Source organism: Muntiacus reevesi, chromosome 1 (assembly GCF_963930625.1).
Source record: "Muntiacus reevesi chromosome 1, mMunRee1.1, whole genome shotgun sequence".
NCBI lineage: Eukaryota > Metazoa > Chordata > Mammalia > Artiodactyla > Cervidae > Muntiacus > Muntiacus reevesi.
The window spans coordinates 259,259,821-259,279,325 of record NC_089249.1 but is presented as its reverse complement, the minus strand read 5'-3'; positions in this window follow the sequence as shown (position 1 = coordinate 259,279,325).

The window sequence follows — 19,505 nt, the reverse complement described above, 5'->3', positions numbered from 1 at the left end:
AAGGAGATGAAGGAGGTAGCATATGTGGAAAGAAGCTAACATGCAATAGTTATTAGCTATGTTACTGCTCCAGTTCATGTTTGAGCTTGCAATACTGAGTTGGATTAAGGGAGATACACTGGGAAGTCATCCATGGCACCAATCTGTAAGTGTTCCTAAAACAGCACTGGAAATGAAACAAGAGTTGCTTTCCCAGAACTTCTTTCAGAAGGAGTATTATAATGTGGTTGGAAGGATGTCTTGAAAAAGGTGTGTGAGGTGAGACACCTCAAGAGGCATACAATGTATGATTTCTGAATTGCCTTCTAAGAAGAATAAGTTCCATTTGTTGTAGGTTTTAATTTGGGGGTATGTTTCTCTTACTGAATGAATTTTGGATTTGGGGAAAGATGCCTCCTCCTTGGAAGAAAAGCTATGACCAATCTAGACAGCATATTAAAAAACAGAGACACTACTTTGCCAAAGGTCCATCTAGTAAAAGCTATGGTTTTTCCAGTAGTCATGTATGGATGTGAGAGTTGGAACATAAAGAAAGCTGAGCAACGAAGAACTGATGCTTTTGAACTGTGGTGTTGGAGAAGACTCTTGAGAGTCCCTTGAACAGTAAGGAGATCTAATCAGTCCATCCTAAAGGAAGTCGGTCTTGAATATTCATTGGAAGGACTGATGCTGAAGCTGAAGCTCCACTACTTTGGCCATCTGATGTGAAGAACTGACTCATTTGAACAGACCCTGATGCTGGGAAAGATTGAAGGCAGGAGGAGAAGGGGACAACAGAGGATGAGATGGTTGGATGGCATCACTGACTTGATGGACATGAGTTTGAGTAAGCTCTAGGAGATGGTGATGGACAGGGAAGCCTGATGTACTGCAATCCATGGGATCACAAAGAGTCAGACATGACTGAGCGATTAAACTGAACTGAACTGATAAATTTCTTGGGAAAATAATAGAAATATTAAGTCCTGCCCCTAAAGTCTGCCTTTTCTACCGTTCCTCCAGTTAATTCTTGGCATCTCTCCTAATAGTGGAAATATTGGGTTGAAGCCGTGAGGCTGCACAGGTGTAGTGGCCCCCATTGTCACACCACACAGATCCCCTTGATTTTATTTCAGTAACTCTGCGAGCCCATCCTCCATCCTCTGTGCTTTACTCCTGACAACCACACTCATACCACCCTTGGACACTGGAGCCATAGGAGCTGCCTTGCCTGAAAGGAAGAAAATGAAATTTTCCATTCTTCCTTCCCAGCCCAACACACATAGTCCTTTAATCGATGTTGAGGAGTAAAGGGTGGAAGCCCTGTTCCTTCACCTCAGGGAACTATAAACTCTGAGGAGTAATTTATGTTCCAGAGATGCCCTTGAGACTAGGCTGAAATCACACTCTTACTTCGCTTCCCATCCCCAGTCCTCCCCTCAGTTCCTTGCTGGTCTCTCCTAAGAACATTTCTTTCTTACTTAAAGTCCACCATGTTTATTTTACTTTTTCATGGAATAACTTTAGTTATTCTATGTCCTTTACATTTCCTTTTATGTATCATATTACACTAGTCAGAGGAATCATGAATTCATTTGACTTTCTATGATTCAACATTTTATTAATGCTTTTCCTTAAGTATGTGGTTTTCTTAACTACAGAGACTTTTCCCTACTTGGCAAACATTTGGGCTGGTTGGATTTCCTAATTAAATTTTCTAATTGCTTTGTTTTATATTACGTAAAGTGTTTCTTTTTATAAATATGTATAAAAAGTATCTCATGAGCTGCAATTAACTCATGACTATTCAAATCCATGCAAATTACACTTTACCATGAGGACAAATAGTATTTTTACTTCAGAAAATCACACAACCTCTATTAGAAAAGGGCTATCACTTGTTTTATGTAAAGAGGAAGAATACAAATTAATTCTTTAAAAGTCATAATCTCCCAGATGTTTTTCAACTATAGATATACCTCCCTTTGAGTTGAAAAATGAAATGGAACTATATCATTCTGGATATTTTTATTGGCCTCAAATTCCTACAAAATAGATAACAGTGATGACAGGTTCAGAAAGACGAAAGAGTATGTTTCAGGATTTAAAGTATGTCAAAATAGAAGGATGAAACAGTTTAAAACAATAGCCTCACAGATACCCAACAGGAGTTGTAAATTTATATTTTGGAAAGGAAATAGTGTAGACATGGTTTTAAATATATAGCACTATATTCATAGTAATAGTCATAGGGATTTTAGTTTCTTAGCTAACTTGTCATGCTTCAGAGTTACCAGTGAGATAGGTCCCAACTGTGAATTGTTCTACATTGTATATTATACATTCAGTACACTCAAAACTGTACCAGCATGATAGCATATTGTTCCTTTGTTCCTTTCTATGTAAAACACATTCAAGTTTTACATAGAAAGTGATCGCTGTATTTGCTTCTATTCTAGAGTAGAGTGGAAATGTTTATAAATATGACAATGACAGGCTGGAAAAGACCCTGATGCTGGGAAAGACTGAAAGCAAAAGGAGTAGAGGGCATCAGAGGATAAGATAATGAGATGGTTAGATGGCATCACTGACTCAATGGACATGAATGTGAGCAAGCTCTGGGAGATAGTGGAGGACAGCGGAGCCAGGCGTGCTGCAGTCCACAGCATCACAAAGAGTTGGATTTGGCTTAGTGACTGAGCAACAACAGCTGGTAAGAGTCATTCAGTTGGCCTGCACCAGAATGCCTCTCTCGATGTTCACGTTCAAACATTTTCTTTAGGGCAACATGTAATCAGGCAGCACTTCAGTCAGAACTCTTTAGTAGAAAGAAACAGAAATCCACCTAAGTTGGCTCAAGAACTTAGGCTTTTACAAAGGAGAATGAAGCTCATAGAAACCCCAGAACTGTATCCTCCGGGTAACCAGGCCTGGGAGCCAGGCTTGTAAAGCTGTTTGGGATCAAGGCTGTTCTCTCTCTCTCCGGGGCCTGCAGAGTTGTGGGGTCTCTATTGTCTTTGTGTATATGATCCATCTTCATCTCTGCCCATCTCTTCTTGAGCTTATACACAATTCAGAGGTGCTGATCCAGCTCCAGCTATATCATGGGAACACTTGATACATTTCCAACACCCATTTGCTAACTAGCCAAGTGTCTTAGTATCCACATTCCCAAAGGAGGTTGGCCCCACCTGTGATTTTTAGCCAACATAAATTTCTGAAAGCATATGTAGGAATTGACGAACTTTGAGTTAACTGTCACACTTAGTCCAATAAGCAGTGGTCAAGGAGAGGGAATGGAAACTCAGTAGAGAATATGGTTATCAGCTCAGCGTGGCCTGACACAGAGAGAATGTTGCATGTTTGCTGAATAAATGCATGAGGTGTGAGGTATCTGAAGAAAAGGATAAAGCACAGGGCTTTGAATGTGAACATTGGTGATGTTCTAGGATTAAAGACAACAAAAAACAGAAGAGGGGGCATTACATTTATACGCAGGTATTTTATATTGAATAGAAGCAGGCTATAGTGAAGGATGTTAGGCCATCTGTTCACCATATAATTATGTGGTTTAGGAGCCTTGCCTGCTTAGGGGAAGAAAACTACATGAGGAGATCATCAACATGAGGCTATCGGCCTAATTCCCAGTATTAGTTTCTTCTGCTTTTAGGTTTTTGCTGATTATTTTGAGGGTTTGAGAATATTTCCTATTTCCCATGTCGCAGTAGTTTCTTACGTACTGTATTGTGTCCTCAGGAGGAAGAATATAGCTGGCATATTAGTGGGATTTTTATTTCTTAATCCGTATGTTTGTACCTTGATCTGAAAAATCTGCTTAGAAAATTACAGACTGTGATAGTTTCATTCAACTGTTTACAGCATACTTCTGCACTCCAAGGATGCTTATCTTTGGAGCTACCCCATTTTTCTTCTGGACAAGAGGCATTTTAGGATGGTTCTACCTTTTGTAAATAACTTTCTTCCTTTCTCTTAGACTACATCTCATAAGGCAGCATGTACTTTCTTGTACATCTCTTACCAGATCTAGAGTTATGCCATTCTTAATGTATAAAAAAAATGGTTTCTTACATTCTCTTACAAACTCTTCTCTTCTTCCCTTGATGTCCTCACAAAGTGCTACTGCATTAGATTCTTTGTTTTCTCAAATATAACCCAGGAATCATTAGGTACTGTAAGGGTTGAATCTGTACCCATCCACAGCTCCCTCAGTGGCTCAGATGATAAAGAATCTGCCTGCAATGCAGGAGACCTGGGTTTGATCCACGGGTCAGGAAGATCCCCTGGATGAAGGCATGGCAACCCACTTCAGTGTCCTTGCCTGGAGAATTCCATGGACAGAGGAGCCTGGTGGGCTATAGTCCATGGGACCACAAGAATAGGACATGACTGAGTGACTTTCACAGCTCCGTCAAAGCCCCTCAAAGTCCCAAAATGTTTGTTTCCAGGAATCATTCTGGTGAGGCCTATACCCAAGCAGCCTACAAAGGCAGCAGGTGAGCCTTGAGCTTATGAGCCTTGTATTCCTCTTTACTTGCCTCCCCTTTGCCCCTCACAGATTGTATTCACACCAAGCAGATAAGAAGCAGCGCTGGCCCCCTGCAGGCACGCAGGGCCCACACCACAGGCCATAGCACTATTTGTCCGGGAAAGTTTCCCATTGTACTGTGCAAATTCATGGACACGAGTCCTTCTCAAATGCCCTCTCTGTTGGTAACATGATCATCCTGTATTTGGGTGTGTTCATGCTTATCCTGAACTGCCAACCATTTCTGAGAGTAATAATCAGTTCTCCCCCTCATCTGTATTGTACTCGCGATCTCTGGAGGTAGGTTTTATTCTTGACAGCTTGTACAAACATCATCTGGCTGAACAGATACTCGTGTTAGTAGTTTGGCACAGATCTTCAGGTTAGCAGCACTCAGGGGGAGAAAGTGTTAATAAATGGGCTTTGTTTCTGGTTTTTTTTTTTTTTTTTTTTTTGAGTGTCAGAGTTTTAGAGTAGCAGGAAATTTTAACTAAAATCTTGCTACAGCAGCTTACAAGTCCAATTGCCTATAACTCAGTGTCCTGGAGACATTCAGAGACTTTTCTCTTTAGTTACAAGCAGATGTAAAGATTGGAATATCATGGTTGATAAAGTGAGTAATGTGGCAAATAATTCAGAGAATTATAGCTCATTTTCTAAGATAGGACAAAGACAGAAAGTCACTCTGAGAGAGACAGAGATAGCCCTCATTTTTTTTTGCCTTGGGATGTTCACCATGGATATATTTCTTATTTAGGGTATTGGAGTGACCTTGCCCTAATGCTTTATCTTTCTGATTTCTCTTTAGCAATAAACCAGAAATAGGAAGCCACCAGCAGGTCCCAGTGGGAGCTGGATGTCAAATCCACAGAGCTGAACTCCAAAGTGTTTTAACAGGTTAAAAAATAGAAGGCCACAGAGATCACATGGGCCACAGAAGGGACAGAAGCTTGTTTACAAGGTCAGCTCAAAAGGACCATCAAGCGCATGACCTGTATCTGGAGCAGAATTGTGCCATAAGCAGCCAGGGGCACTTCTGTCAGTAAGACCAGGGCAGGATGATCGATTCAGTTAAACATATCGTTTAAAAAGCCTCACTATCAACAGCCTTCCTAGCCATGTATTAGTGTATGTGGATGAGTGTGTACAGGTGTGTGTGTGTGAATCTATATGTATACATGTGCATATACACGTGGGTGAGAGGAACAAGAGTGTTTGTATGGGCATATGATGTACATGTGAGCAGAGTCTATTTCACTATTGAAGATAATATTATGTGAGTTCTTTTCTGTTCTCTATCACTGTAATCTTTAAGTATTTTCTTTTGCTACTTTCATGGGTACTCCAAAACCTGCCTGTTTCCAGCACAGATTTCTTCCCCACCACCTACTCTGTGCTGTCCTCTGTGCAAGGGGCATTTACTTGTCATCCTCATTGTCACTTTCATTTATGGATATTTTTTTTTACCACATGTTGACTGTTCTCCTGAAAGCTGGACACCATTACTTCATGCAGTCATTACAACATGGTAAGTATTATTATCTCAGTTCTCAAAGAGGACGAAACTGATTCTTAGAGAGGTGAAGTCGTTTGGTTGAAGCCACACAGCAAGGACTAGAAAGCAAACAAGCCTTATTTAAAACTGTGTTCATGTGTCACTTGCTCAGTGGTATCTGACTGCCACCCCATGAACTATAGCCCACCAGGCTTCTCTCTCCATGGGATTTTCCAGGCAAGAATACTGGAGTGGTTTGCCACTTTCCCTCTGTAGGGGATCTTCCCATCCCAGGGATTGAACTTGTGTCTCCTGTGGCTCATGCATTGCAGGCAGATTCTTTACCTGCTGAGTGATCAGAGAAGCCCTTTAAGTTAAAGTTGTCTATTGTTAATAAAAAAAAAATTGTGGACATTTTTAGAATATTTAACAATTATTCTGATGAAAAATGGTGACAGAAAGAGTCATCAGAAATGCTGCCTTCCCTACTACGAAATAAAATGAGTATTATTAATCCGTCATGAACAGATTTTAAATAAAATTTAAGAATGATAAAGCTTTAAATTTTTTGAAAGAAACAACTAAATAAAGAGACACAACCACACTAAGCTAAACTTCAAAAAGCGACAAACTGGGAAAGAAACAAAGGATTCCTACCCTGATGGGACTTTCCATGGCGCCCTCGTCCTGCCCTGCCTGCCGAGGCATTAATGGGCATTATCAGAAAGCGTGGAAAAAATATTAATATCCCTGATACAGACAGAGGTAAATAGGACTGTCGTGTCTCTTTCCTGACAGAGCTGGTTGGAACCCTGGCTGACCAGAGAGAGGGGAAACAGGAAATGTGAGCACCTGGGGCTCAGCTGGTCCCAGAGCCCCAGGCTGAATCAGGGATGTCACACAAAGGTGGCCATGGAAACGCAACACACCCGACTGCCTCCTCCTGGGTGGACTGCGTCCCGGCATGGCACCCTTAACAGTAAAAGGATGACCGCTTGTGACCCACAAGCTTCGCTGGGAACCAGCAGGTGGGCTGTTGAATGTGTGACTAGGAAGAAGTGGGATGCTTCAAGGCGTTACCTGGGCTAGCCCCCTCCCTTAAGAAAAACTGCAGCCAGGAATGAGAGTGCTGGGCAGCCTTCTTTGATTTTATTCTTAGAACTATCTCTGATCTCAGTAATGCTTTTAAGGGATTACTAAGTAAATTTCCCCAAGGCTCATGGAGAAAGGTTGCTGAGAATACTTAGCAGAAAGTTGCAAATCTGAAAGCCAGCCCCCGGAAGGAAGCTACCTGACACCTGCAGGGAAGATATCACTTCAAATAATAAGCAGAGGGTCTCTCCCAGGGATCAGGATGTAACGCTCTCTTTGGGCAGAATGCTCCAGCTTTTGGCGGGCAGCTTCCCAAATTCCCAAGAGGATGGATCTCACTAAGTCAAGTGGCTCTCCTATTACATACTGCAAGGGACTTCTAAGCCTCAGGTGAAATGATTGCATTGTGTGTAGCTTTCATCCTTGCTAAAGGCTGAAATCTTAGCACTTTGTCTCCAGTAGCACCATCTCCTCGGTGTGGGGGCGGGATGCAGCCGGGTCTGCAAGTGCTGTGTTTTCCCAAACACAGATCTAAACCATATAGCAGGTTTTAAATAATGATCAGATTTTATAGCCATGCTACTAATACTGAGAAAAAGCCTAAGGTTCTAGAACCTTGCCTAGAAGGTCTGACATAGAAGGAGAAAGGAAAAGGTATAAGTTCCCACCTTCCTTAAAACAATACTGTGGCCTCCGAGTCCTGAAAATTGCCAGGGTGCACAAGGACAATCTAGTTTCAGGGCCGAAAAGCTAGACTCTGCCCCTGAAATTTCTCTTCCATATTTTCAAAACATTCTTTTCTTTGGGCTCTGTGGGTTGCTGATAAGCAATGCAATTGCACAAAGCAGAGCTTTTGTTACATAAACTGGAAGTACCCTGACAATATACCTTTGCCTTATAATATGCTATTGGCCTTTACTTGTTTGAAATCTGACTAGCATATTTCTAACTTTTGCCAGCAAATTTCCTCTTTTGCCTTCAGATGACAATTTTCCTCTCATTTTCCTTCCTGGAAAATCCGAGAAACTCAAAGGAAATTTTGTACTTTTCAGACTGCGAGACCCTTAGAAGTGAACAAAGACTTGCCTGGGGTCATAGAGATGCTAAGACAGATCTGAGAACTCCCAGATTCCATCCTTGTTCTACATTATGGTGATCATGCCTACACTCTGCATTCATAACATCCTCACAGGGCTTGGATGGGCATGGCCAGTCCAGACGGACAGCTTTTCATAGCCTAAGACTCCCTTCTTCCCTCTCTCCTTCTTCCTTCATTCTTTACCTCTCTTCCTCCCTTCCTCCCATCCCTCCTGTTCTTTTAATTTCCATTTAATAAAATTCTCTTGATAAGTTTTAAGCATCATTCTTCTTGACAGTGTTTTTCTTCTTTGTCAAAAATAGCATATACACATATGCACAAATCAGTATACTTTATGTATGTTTTTCTTACAATCACTTAGAATGAGATTCCAACTAGAAGTAGTTGCTACATGTCATTTTTAGATTGCCACAGAAACTAGAAAATTAAATTTGGTTTGTGCCTTTGCTCATCACATTCCGTAAAGCCTGTTGTGGGCTCTGACACACAGTTTGGCTGCCTCACTGGAAACAGGAGGGATCAGATTTTGTTCTCTTCTTCATCCCAAGAAAATTCCCATTTGATCATAAAGGACATTTACAGCAAGGCTGGTCAAGACAGCATTCAGACCCTACTGTCTAAAGTTCTGGTACAGAAACTTGAAGGGCTTTCCTAAGTGCCTGTGTTTCTCTTAACAGAAAAAAAAAATTTTTTTCCCTCCCAGAAATAATCTCTGATATCCGAAAGTTTCCTCTGATAGTCTCTTCTAATGTCAGGTCACAGGCGACATCCCTCCCATTTGCTGGCCAGGGGGAAGGAGGTCACTGCGGCCCTTCAGTATTCTCACGTTTCCTAGGTGCTAAAGAAGTGCCCCATCCTCATGAGAAGCCAGCTTCTCTCTCACAAAGTTCCATAATGAGTGGCTGGGCTGGAAGAGCAAAAATGCTGGTAATATTTTATGACACTAAATATAAAACAGCTCTTCAAATACAGAAAAACAGATGATTCCCAGAAGTTTGCTTACGATTGCTTCCGGTTGACAACAGTCTTCAAAATTCAGCATTATGGGATTTACCAACCAAACCATACCAAGCATGGCACCTCAGCAGAGAATTTTTCTGTGTGTGGAACAAGTTTGGGTGGGCTTGTCCCAGCAGTAGACTTGTCACCAAAGGCCCTACTAAGTTTTGTGGAGGAGTGGCAATTCTTACTCTTGGATCCAGACTACGATCTCCTGGCCTCGGGCATAGTTCAGAATACCATTTCTGTGTATTACCCTCGAGGTTTCTTTTTTTCCCTCTCTCTATACAAGGCTCAGATATTAATATCTTAAAAAAATCTCTCTGGGTGATTTGTGTGCAGAAAGAATTGAGAATCATTAAGAGACCAGCATAAGCAGATCCAGTTCTCTGCAGAAACAATGAATTAATCAAGTGCTACTGAGTCAGGAGACTTCATTGTATCTGATTCAATCAAATGCCCTTCAGTTGTGCATGGCTTTCTCAGGAGCTCACACACAAAACTGGCTATAATCAAAGTTTTCTGAAAGAGTCGCAGAGTAAATGTATAGATTTCTCAGCACATAAAATATTAATACCAGTGTTCAATCTCACTAACTTACAATAGAAACTGCTGTATTGATTTGTGGCATGGGGGCAGAAATAGATTGTAATTTGAATCAAATGGCTCAGAAAATTCCCCTGGTAAATCTATCAACTAGGAAAATCATCTTTGAGAATAATGAGCATGTTATTCTCCCCAATGGGCTTGAGCCCACCTGCTCAGGTCCACAGAGGAGGCAAGTCAGGGGCCCCCTGCCATCTTCCTCTCAGAGAACCTCCCTTTCCAGGCAGCGAAATGCTGCTCCTCCATCCTAGGGCTGTGGATGGACACCCTGGCCCACTTAGCCCTGTTGCAGGGAGGCAAAAGTGAGACAGAGGTGAACTGTCAGGCCCGCTAGAGGCAGGGGCAGGGGGAGTTGAAAAGAAGGGGTCTCTGGAGGAAAAGGCACAGGGTCTTTGGTACCTGTATAAAAAGGACTTTCAATTCTGGTTTCCCAGTGGAATTACTTGCAAAGCATTAAAAAATACCCCGGTGCCCAGGTTCTACCCTGGAACAAATAAGACAGAATTTTTGTAGGCAAGGTTGTGGCACCAAATAATTCTTAAAAACATACAGACTGTAATGTGTAGACAGAGTTGAGAACCATCACTCTATCAGCTTCTCAAAGGCTAGCAGAATAAATTGGCTATTTATGTATTAACAGTATGATTTCTTAAGTGTTAAAAAAAATCCTTTTTTCGTTGAGCCTCTCCCCAACAAACACATTAATGCCTAAGATTCAACAGTTAGATATGCATTCCTTTGGCTTAATAGAGGCTTTATCTTCCGTTATAAAACATGCCCTCCAGTAAGAAATGCATAGAGTCTTTTTCATCATTTAAACATTTTTTAATGGATGTTTTAACAGCAGTAAGGAAGACTATGAAGTCAGAGGAAATCAACGCACCAAGAAGGATAGTAGTAGGATGAGGAAAGGAGGATTGAAGCCTAAATTAGGCATCTTTTCGCTTTTGCCCGGAGCAAACTCCGGGAGATAGTGACGGACAAGGAAGCCTGGTGTGCTGCGGTCCATGGGGTCACAAATAGTTGGATGCGAGTTAGTGACCGATCAGCAACAACAGAGCTGGTCCCAGAGGATGACTGCTAATCCTGCTGGCTTCAGGGGAGTTGCACGTTGCCACTTCCACTTCTGACATCGCAAAGACTCAAATTTCAGTAGTCACATGATTCAATATTAGCAACGAGGCCACGTCAAACCAATCTTCTGATCCTTCAATCGTTAAGAATCAAAGAACAGATCAAGACCAAGTGTCATGAGTTGATAGATGAGGAAATAGGCTGGGAATAACAGAGTTGGGAGTTTGAGTCAGATCCCTTTCCTAATTCACATTCTCTTTCAAAAGAAGCCCAACCTCTCCCTTCTTTGGACTTACTTTGTCCTATGAGAATTAATAAATCTCTTGCCCCCAGAGGCACTTACTGACAATTATGTCTTTCTGTTCCCTGAATATAGATGGATCCTTACTTAGAGATGAATTGTGTTTTAACAGTTTAACTATAAGGTGGTTATTTGAAATTCAGAATTCAGTGCCCTATAGAAACAATATTATATACAGCAGTTAGTTTCTCAGATCAATTCATGAACAACTTCAATCATAAATATTCTTGAAATGATGTGCCCATCTACAACCATCATAGAAGCAGGAGTTTATCATGTCAAGAAATCTTAACCTGTAAATCCAGGTCCTCTGTCTCTGCCCCAAGAATTAAAACGTCTCCCATCATTTCTACCATCACATTTTAGGGCAAGGATGTCTGTGCATAACTTGGTAAGTCACTAAATTTAATTTTATCCTCGAGTTTGGGGTGGGGAGTGAAGAGCCTTCTCCCAGGAAGTATTCTGTATTATTTTACAAATGTATATATTTATAAATGAGGGGCATAGATAAAATTCATATATTCATTTCTTAGCAGAATTGTTTTCATCTAGGAAAAATAATTAGATTTTTGTACTTAAAATTCAATGAAGATATCAACTGTACCAGGTCTAATCATATTTAATAATAGCAACTTATACATTTTTTATCTTGAAACCATGGTGTAGAGAATGCTATCTTTGAGTATGCTTGGCATTTCAGTAACAAACTCAAGTGACAGAGTGATTTCAGCCAAACTAAAGATATGTGATAGATACATTAGTGGAAAGAAATGTGTTCCTAAAGATGACTTAAGATGGTATAGGAGTTTTGGCAGGATGTATTCACTGCAGCTGAAGGCTTATCTTTTTGTCTTATAAAGTGACAGAGTTGTGTCAGGCTTCACAAAAGAATGGGACTGTTGGACATACAACAAAAGTCCTACAGGCAAAAGTAAGTAGCCCTATAGGAATTAAGACAAAAGAACCATGAATGCAGCCCTCCATGGAGTAGGGAGCTTGCCTTTCAAACCACAGAGAATTTTGTCAGATAAAAGGAAACAGAAACAACAGCTAAAGCAACAAGAAAAGAAACAAAAAACAGGGTGGGAAGTTATCAGAGCAAACTTTTAACACTTGCAGCTACTGACTGCTGGGTGATGGCTGGATTCTGAATGAGCCAGAAGAAGAAAGCGATTTTTAAATTCTCTTTTCTACCAAAAAATGTTTCTTTCTTGAGCCACCTACTGCCAGTGGATGACATAAGACCTGTCTGAAATGTTGATCAGTACCTAACTTCCTATACAGATCCTCTGTTACCCTTTTAACTTCAAGGTTATGTAAATCCATCCATCCATTCATATACACAAATGAATATGTCATGAGCACTTACTTAGTGGCAGGCAATGTTGTAAGCTCAGATGATAAAGCTGTAAATAATAAAAAGTCATTCCCCTTATCGGAGAAACAGACAATGAGCAAGTAATTACATAATATCAAGCATAAGGGATCATTAGAAAAGTAAAGCAGTGTAAGGAAATACAGTGAAGGGGATATGCAGAGCTCTTTTAGATAGGATGGCCCTGTTTAGGAGATGATTTTTGAGTAGAGTCCTGAGTGAATAAGAGTCAGTTTTTAGAAAACCTGAGAAAAAGATCTTCCAGGTGGAGAGGTCTACTAGAGCAAAGGCCCTGGGGCAAGAACAAGCTTGGCAAACTGGGAGCAAAGAAGACACTCTCTGGAAGTCAAGCGGAGTGAAGATGATAGATGAGATCACAGTGTCCTGTAGACCTTGGTCAGGAGTGTTAGAAGGAAACTATTTAGAGATTTGGAGATAGGGGGCTGATATAAAATAATTTTGTTTTAAAAGCCATCCTGTAAAATCTGTTTCTGATGGAAAGGTAAGGATTGAATTTATCCTTCTGCCTGAAACAATTAGGAAACCAGACAAAATAGAGCAAGCAACAACTTTCAAAACAGTGGGCATCATGTGAAGAAGGATCTCTGAGAGATGGAAAACAAATCAGTTGACTTCTAAGATCGCATCATTTACTGCCTAGAGAAAGTGTCCAGGCCACAGGAAAGGAGGCGGAAGCTGGGCAGGGCCCACTGATCTCATACGTTGACGAGGCAGGTGTGGGTCTGAGAAAGCCAAGGTACTTGGAGATGGCAGAGGAGCAAAGAGAAGAAGGCTGTCCAGAGAACATCAGGGGTCTGCAGAGGGTCATTCAGCCATGGGGTGGTTAGGGCAAGTGTGTGAAGAAACTACCTGAACCTGGGGGACAGACTCAAAGGAATGAGAAGAAACAGTACCCAGAAAACACAACGGGCCAGGAATAGTGCCTGCTCCATCAATTAGCAGGGTGAACCTCTTAATTCAGAGGGCATTTAACAGTACAGAGAAGTGTCTTACAACAACCATGGGGAAAATTAACCTCACACTAAATGCGGCTGTGGTTCTGCTAACAAAGCTTCAGAGCAAGACCAATAGGAACAAATGGGATCTCAGAACCAGAACAAAGCTCAAGAATATTTGTAGATATACAGAAATATCCAGCACCCAACAAAGTACCACTCACAGTGTCTGCAATCTATGTGTGCGGGTGTGACCAATCATTTCAGTCATGTCCGACCCCTTGTGACCCTATGGACTGTTGCCCATCAGGCTCCTCTGCCAATTGGATTCAAAGGGATGTGAAAAACAAACACAAAAAAACAAAACAAAAAAAGAAAAAAGAAAAATAATGAAATGAACCAACCATTTGCATCTAACTTTTGAGATAACACATGATAAATTACATTAGGACCTTTAAACAGCTATTACTAGGAAATTCCTTGGTGATCTAGCGATTAGCACTCAGCATTTTCTCTGCAGTGGGCTAGGTTCAGTTCCTGGTCAGGAAACTAAGATCCTGTAAGCCTCCCAGCATAGTGAAAAAACGAACAAAAAACACTTATTGCTATAATTGTATTCCATCCATTGAACAAGTTAGAAGTATTGAACAAGCAAAGACATGGAAAATATAAAAGCCACCCCAAATTAGCTTAGTGATTAAAATCACATGTCTGATTTAAAAATTTACCAGGTAAGAGTAACAGAAGATCAAAACTTACAGTTGAAAAGATTATGAAGCTTGAAGACATAGCAATAGAATAAAAATCATGGGGAAGAGTGTGTAAACAACAAAAAAAGAACACAGTATTGGTGATCTGTGTGATGACTTCAAATGACCAGATATATATATAATTAGAGTTCCCAAAGGAGAGAAGAGGGGTTGAGACATACACTTAGTTGAAGAAATAATTGAGGAAAATGATGAAACTATAAACCCACAGATCCAAGATGCTCAATAAACCTCAAAGATAAGAAATGTGAGGAAAACTCTACCAAGATGCATCACCATCAAATTAAGGAGAAATGTTTTATAAAAAGTTTTGTAAAAAATGCAAAAATGTTTTTAAGCTTCTCTTTGTAAATCTGATCAAAACCTAAGTGATTCTGATATTATAAAGAACTATGGTTTTAGAAATTTTTGTCAAAAATAAAGCCAAATAAGTTTTGCTTTAAATGCAGAAGTGTACTTTTTTCATCAATACAGAATATATATCCAGTAAAGATTATAATCACCAGAAAAATGTCTTCTTAGTACTGTTAGTATCTTCCTTTTATTCTAGGATTTATGTATTAATTAAAGATATCTTTAAATAGAACAAATGGGCACAAAATTGAGTTAGAGAAAGTAGTATCATACAATTAATGCACAAGATAATAGACCAGCTAAACCTGGTGACCATCATTTGTTCATTAGATAAAACTCTGCATGAATATTAATGTGTCAGTTTGTTTCATTTTGATTAGTACTTATCAATCTTGTTTACTGAGACTCACACACTGCTTCATGAAGCTGTAGAATGGCTATAAAATGGTTAACAAATGACTTAAAAAACTACTATGTAAAAAAAAGAATAAGGCACAAGAGAGAGTTGACTGATTGTAATTCTGAAAAGGAATTAAGCTCTGATTTTTAAAATGGTATTTCTGGAGGCTGAGCTCTTTTCTTTAAAATAAAAATTTTAAAAATCTAAGTCCATTCAAATACCAGTTTCCCGTCAATTAAACAATTGAGTCAGATTCACTATATGGTAAAATCAACTGATGGATTGTGCAAAAATCCTTGTTTGAACTGGATGAAAAAAATTGTCAAAAACAAAAGCTGTTTCTGCTTTTGTACATAAGTGCATCCCTTCTCCTGCTGGTGTACCAAAAGGATTTGCCATTTTCTCAAAGGGATAGAATGCAAATAAATGGAATATAAATACTGATGAATCCTAGTCCTCTAAGACATTATCTTTTAAAGGAGAGTAATCAGATCACTGCTGTGAAAAAAGCAAATGTCTTCACCTAGGTATAAACCTGATGTGTGAGAAAACTGGACATGATTTTTATTTCAAGTAAGGTTAAACCCAGAACAGTGATGAAAAGTTAAGACTGCTATTTCAGCCTTAAAAGCCAAGGAAGCATCTATTTTAAAAGAGTTTTTAATAAATTATGTAATGATTTTTATAACAGTAAAATGTTTTAATAAGAATTAGACACCAAAATCACTGCAGATGGTGACTGCAGCCATGAAATTAAAAGATTTCTCCCTGGAAGAAAAACTATGACAAACCTAGACAGCATATTAAAAAGCAGAGACATCACTTTGCCTACAAAGATCTGTATAGTCAGAGCTATGGTTTTTCCAGTAGTCATATATGGATGTGAGAGTTGGACCATAAAGAAGGTTGAGCACTGAAGAATCGATGCTTTCCAGTTGTGGTGTTGGAGAAGACTCTTGAGAGTCCCTTGGAATGCAAGGAGATCAAACCAGTCAATTCTAAAAAAAACCCAACCCTGAATATTATTGGAAGGACTGACGCTGAAGCTGATGTTCCAATACTTTGGCCACCTGATGCAAACAGCCAACTCATTGGAAAAGACCCTGATGCTAGGAAAGATTGAAGGCAGAAGGAGAAGGGGACAACAGAAAATGAGATAGTTGGATGGCATCACTGACTCAATGGACATGAGTTTGAGCAAACTCCGGGAGATAGTGAAGACAGGGAATCCTGGTGTGTTGCAGTTCATGGGGTTGCAAAGAGTCAGACATGACTCATTGATTGAACAACACCAAGGCATCAAATCTTTCTAGTCTCTTTTGTAAGTAAAAGAGACAATGATGCAGCCTAAATCTGCAGGTTTTTATTTAATTTTTAAAAAACTTACAAATGCTAGTAAGTCACTACACCTTGAGAAGTGGGACTTCAAGATTCTTTCACTTGTATTCTCAGGAAAGATCTTTTCTAAAGCAATCAAGCCATTAAAAGATGAGGGAGATAGTCACATGAAATAGTTAGAACAGTGGTGATGGGTGCCCTGAGAGAGAGAATTCTTCAAGGACTATGGGAGCCCAGAGGCAAGGTGATGATCTTCCTTTCCTCAGTGACTCTCAGAATGATTTTCCTCTCTTTTTGTTCCCTCTCACTTCTAGATTTTTTTCCTTATAAGCCAGATATTTTTAAAAAAACAAGAGGAGTGAGCTGCCCCCAGAATGTCATTTAAGAGTATCCAACTTGGAATAGTCTCTTTAGTGGAACAAAAACAAAACTTTGAAGCAAAAAAGAAAGAAAAGAAAAGAAAAAAAAAAACCTTCAAAGACTGGAATCATTTCTATGATGGAAAAGCTCTCAAGGACTACTTACACCTATTTACTATCATTAGTCAATTTATGAGACATTTTTATGATCAATAAATATTTTTAGTAATGATGCAATGAGTCCGAAGAGAGATGAGATGTGATACTGGGAGAAAAAATTAAATCAAGCATAGCAAACAAATGTTTTTAGGCAGAAAGCAAACTTTATGTTCCATGGAGGTCTATGCAAATATTAATATGATGCCAAAATCATACACAAATATTCTGGAGCTCCTATTTGATTCTCTTCATTTTATAACTTAGGAAAATTCCCTGGAACATATTGGCCAAATAACTATGAGAGATCAGACTCTACCTTAAGTCAAAAAAGAATGCAATTTAGTTCAATCTAGTTCTTTTTGTGATCTTTAAGAAGTGTTCACAAGTTAGCTGAAATGGCTCCCAAAACTAGGAAGGAAAGAGAAATATTTACTTAAACATCAAAGGAATATTACAGAAAGACATGGCTTTAAGGATATGGCTGATGAGAAATTTCTTAAAAACAAAACAAAAATTTTAGATAGGGCAAATAAGCTTGACATGGGAGTGGTGTTGTTTTCAGAAAACTCAGTCTGAGTTTATCAAAATATTTTTATAATAAGTGGCTCCTTTTTTCTTCTACTTAAATACTAATATCAATAATAATAACACTAATATTTCTGTCTTAAGAGCGAGTAATTTATTCTGATTGTGTTACTCTGAAATACTTTATGAGTGCTTCAATTAAAAAAAAAATCTTGAGTAAGACATGGTCACTTTAAATTTCCAGTTAGTATTTTCTTCAGGAAAAAAAATACAAAAATTTTAAAAATGATTTTTTCCCCCTTGCACATACATTCATAGGTCATATATATCTTATCCTTTTTGCTCTTCTCATACATTATACTGATATGGATGATTATTGGCTATTACAGAGACATCTCATCTACCTGTTTAGAGAAATTCTGTTAAAAAGCAAAAATGAATCTTCCCAGTTTATTCACCATATATTTCTAAAAAAAACAATTAAAACTAAAACCAACGCCCAGAAAAAAAAGAGGGAGCTGCATAATAAATATGTTTCCTGTGGATGGTTCATCCCCTTTTCTTTAGCCCCCCAGTATTTGTCTGGGTTCACAGGGAATAGAGGATGCCCTGTGCATTCACATGTGTTTCTCTGTGTCGTGGGATGCTCAGCACTTCCTGAAGAAGCCCCAGATGCAAGGATCCAACTTTCCACATGAGTGATGATGCTACAAGCCCTGTCTTGTCCAGCAACAGCCATCCCTCTTCCTAATCACAAGATTCATAGAAAACATCTGAAAATTTATTTTGGCTCATGTTTGTTAAAACACACAATGAATGGTTTGATAGTCCACTTCTCTTGCCCACAAGTAAGCTTTTAAATTTTGTTTTCCAGTACAAAACTGTTCCTTTTTATTGGTGTTGGCATATGGCTCATGTTAACAGTTAACACACACCCCTCCACAAAGGGGAGGATAAGGGCTAACCTGTTAGCTGTGAAGAGTCAGTGTTTCTCAACTAAGAAGGTCTCTTGCTAGTATTACGATACATGGCTCAAAAGATGCCACGCTGCCTTGGCATGCTGCCTTTGGCAATCTGCCTTCATATGGGCCAAGATAAGGGTGGAATCATCCAGAAGTATGATCAAACAGCTTTCTCATTAGACTGATAGGCAATTGAAGTGAGATGATCAAGTTGGTTCTAATGGATATACCAGTGGCCCGTGTTCTTGAATTTAAAATTCTAGGTGAGGACCTTCAAAGGGAGGCGTGAAGAGAGCTGCTCCCCCACTCCTAGAGTGGGGAAGACTTACTTTCATCACTGTGGCTTCTTTGAAGGGTGACCATGACTCTCAGTGTCTCAACTGGAACACCTCTGAAGTGAAAGCAGGTGTTGATGGCAATTACACTGGAATAACAGAAGCCATCAGGACTGTCCCAGGCCAAACAGGATGTTTGCTCCCCCGACTTAGTTACAAGTACATCAGCTCTTACGGCAATCCATCCATCCATCTGTAGACCATTTTCTACTGTTTGCAAAAGTCTTACATCTGTTTTCATTCTTTTGTTCTTCAGTAAACCAAGTCTATTTTTGAGGTTCTTTTCACAGTGCAATAGAGTTCACTTCATGCTGTAAAAATTTAAGTTTTATTTTTTAGACTTTTCAGGGTTGGAGAAGAGGGGCCTGTCCTCTCTAGGATGATATACAGAGCCTAGCACAGGAGTTGAAGTTGTGTGGTCTTCTAATATCGTTGGTTTTGTTCTCTGCAGAGAATTTTACAAAGAAAAAGAAAAATTTACTTCCCTTTTGAGCCATCTAGCAACTTTGGCCAGTTCAGGAATACACACTTGTGTGGTATGGATGGAGACGAATGTGGCTCTGATTGTTTCAAAGTGAGAAAGAAGCAAAGCTCACTGTTTTGAGACCACAGGCTGTATTCTGATAACTAGGCTACATTGCTCTGGGAAATGTGCTCCCTGACTGAGGCCATGGGGAGTTCCATGCAAGCTTGAATGAGGATATATTCCTAGAAATCAATTTTCAGACCTGGAGAAGACTTAAGTCATCAGTCCAACACTTTTATTTGGACCAGAAATGTG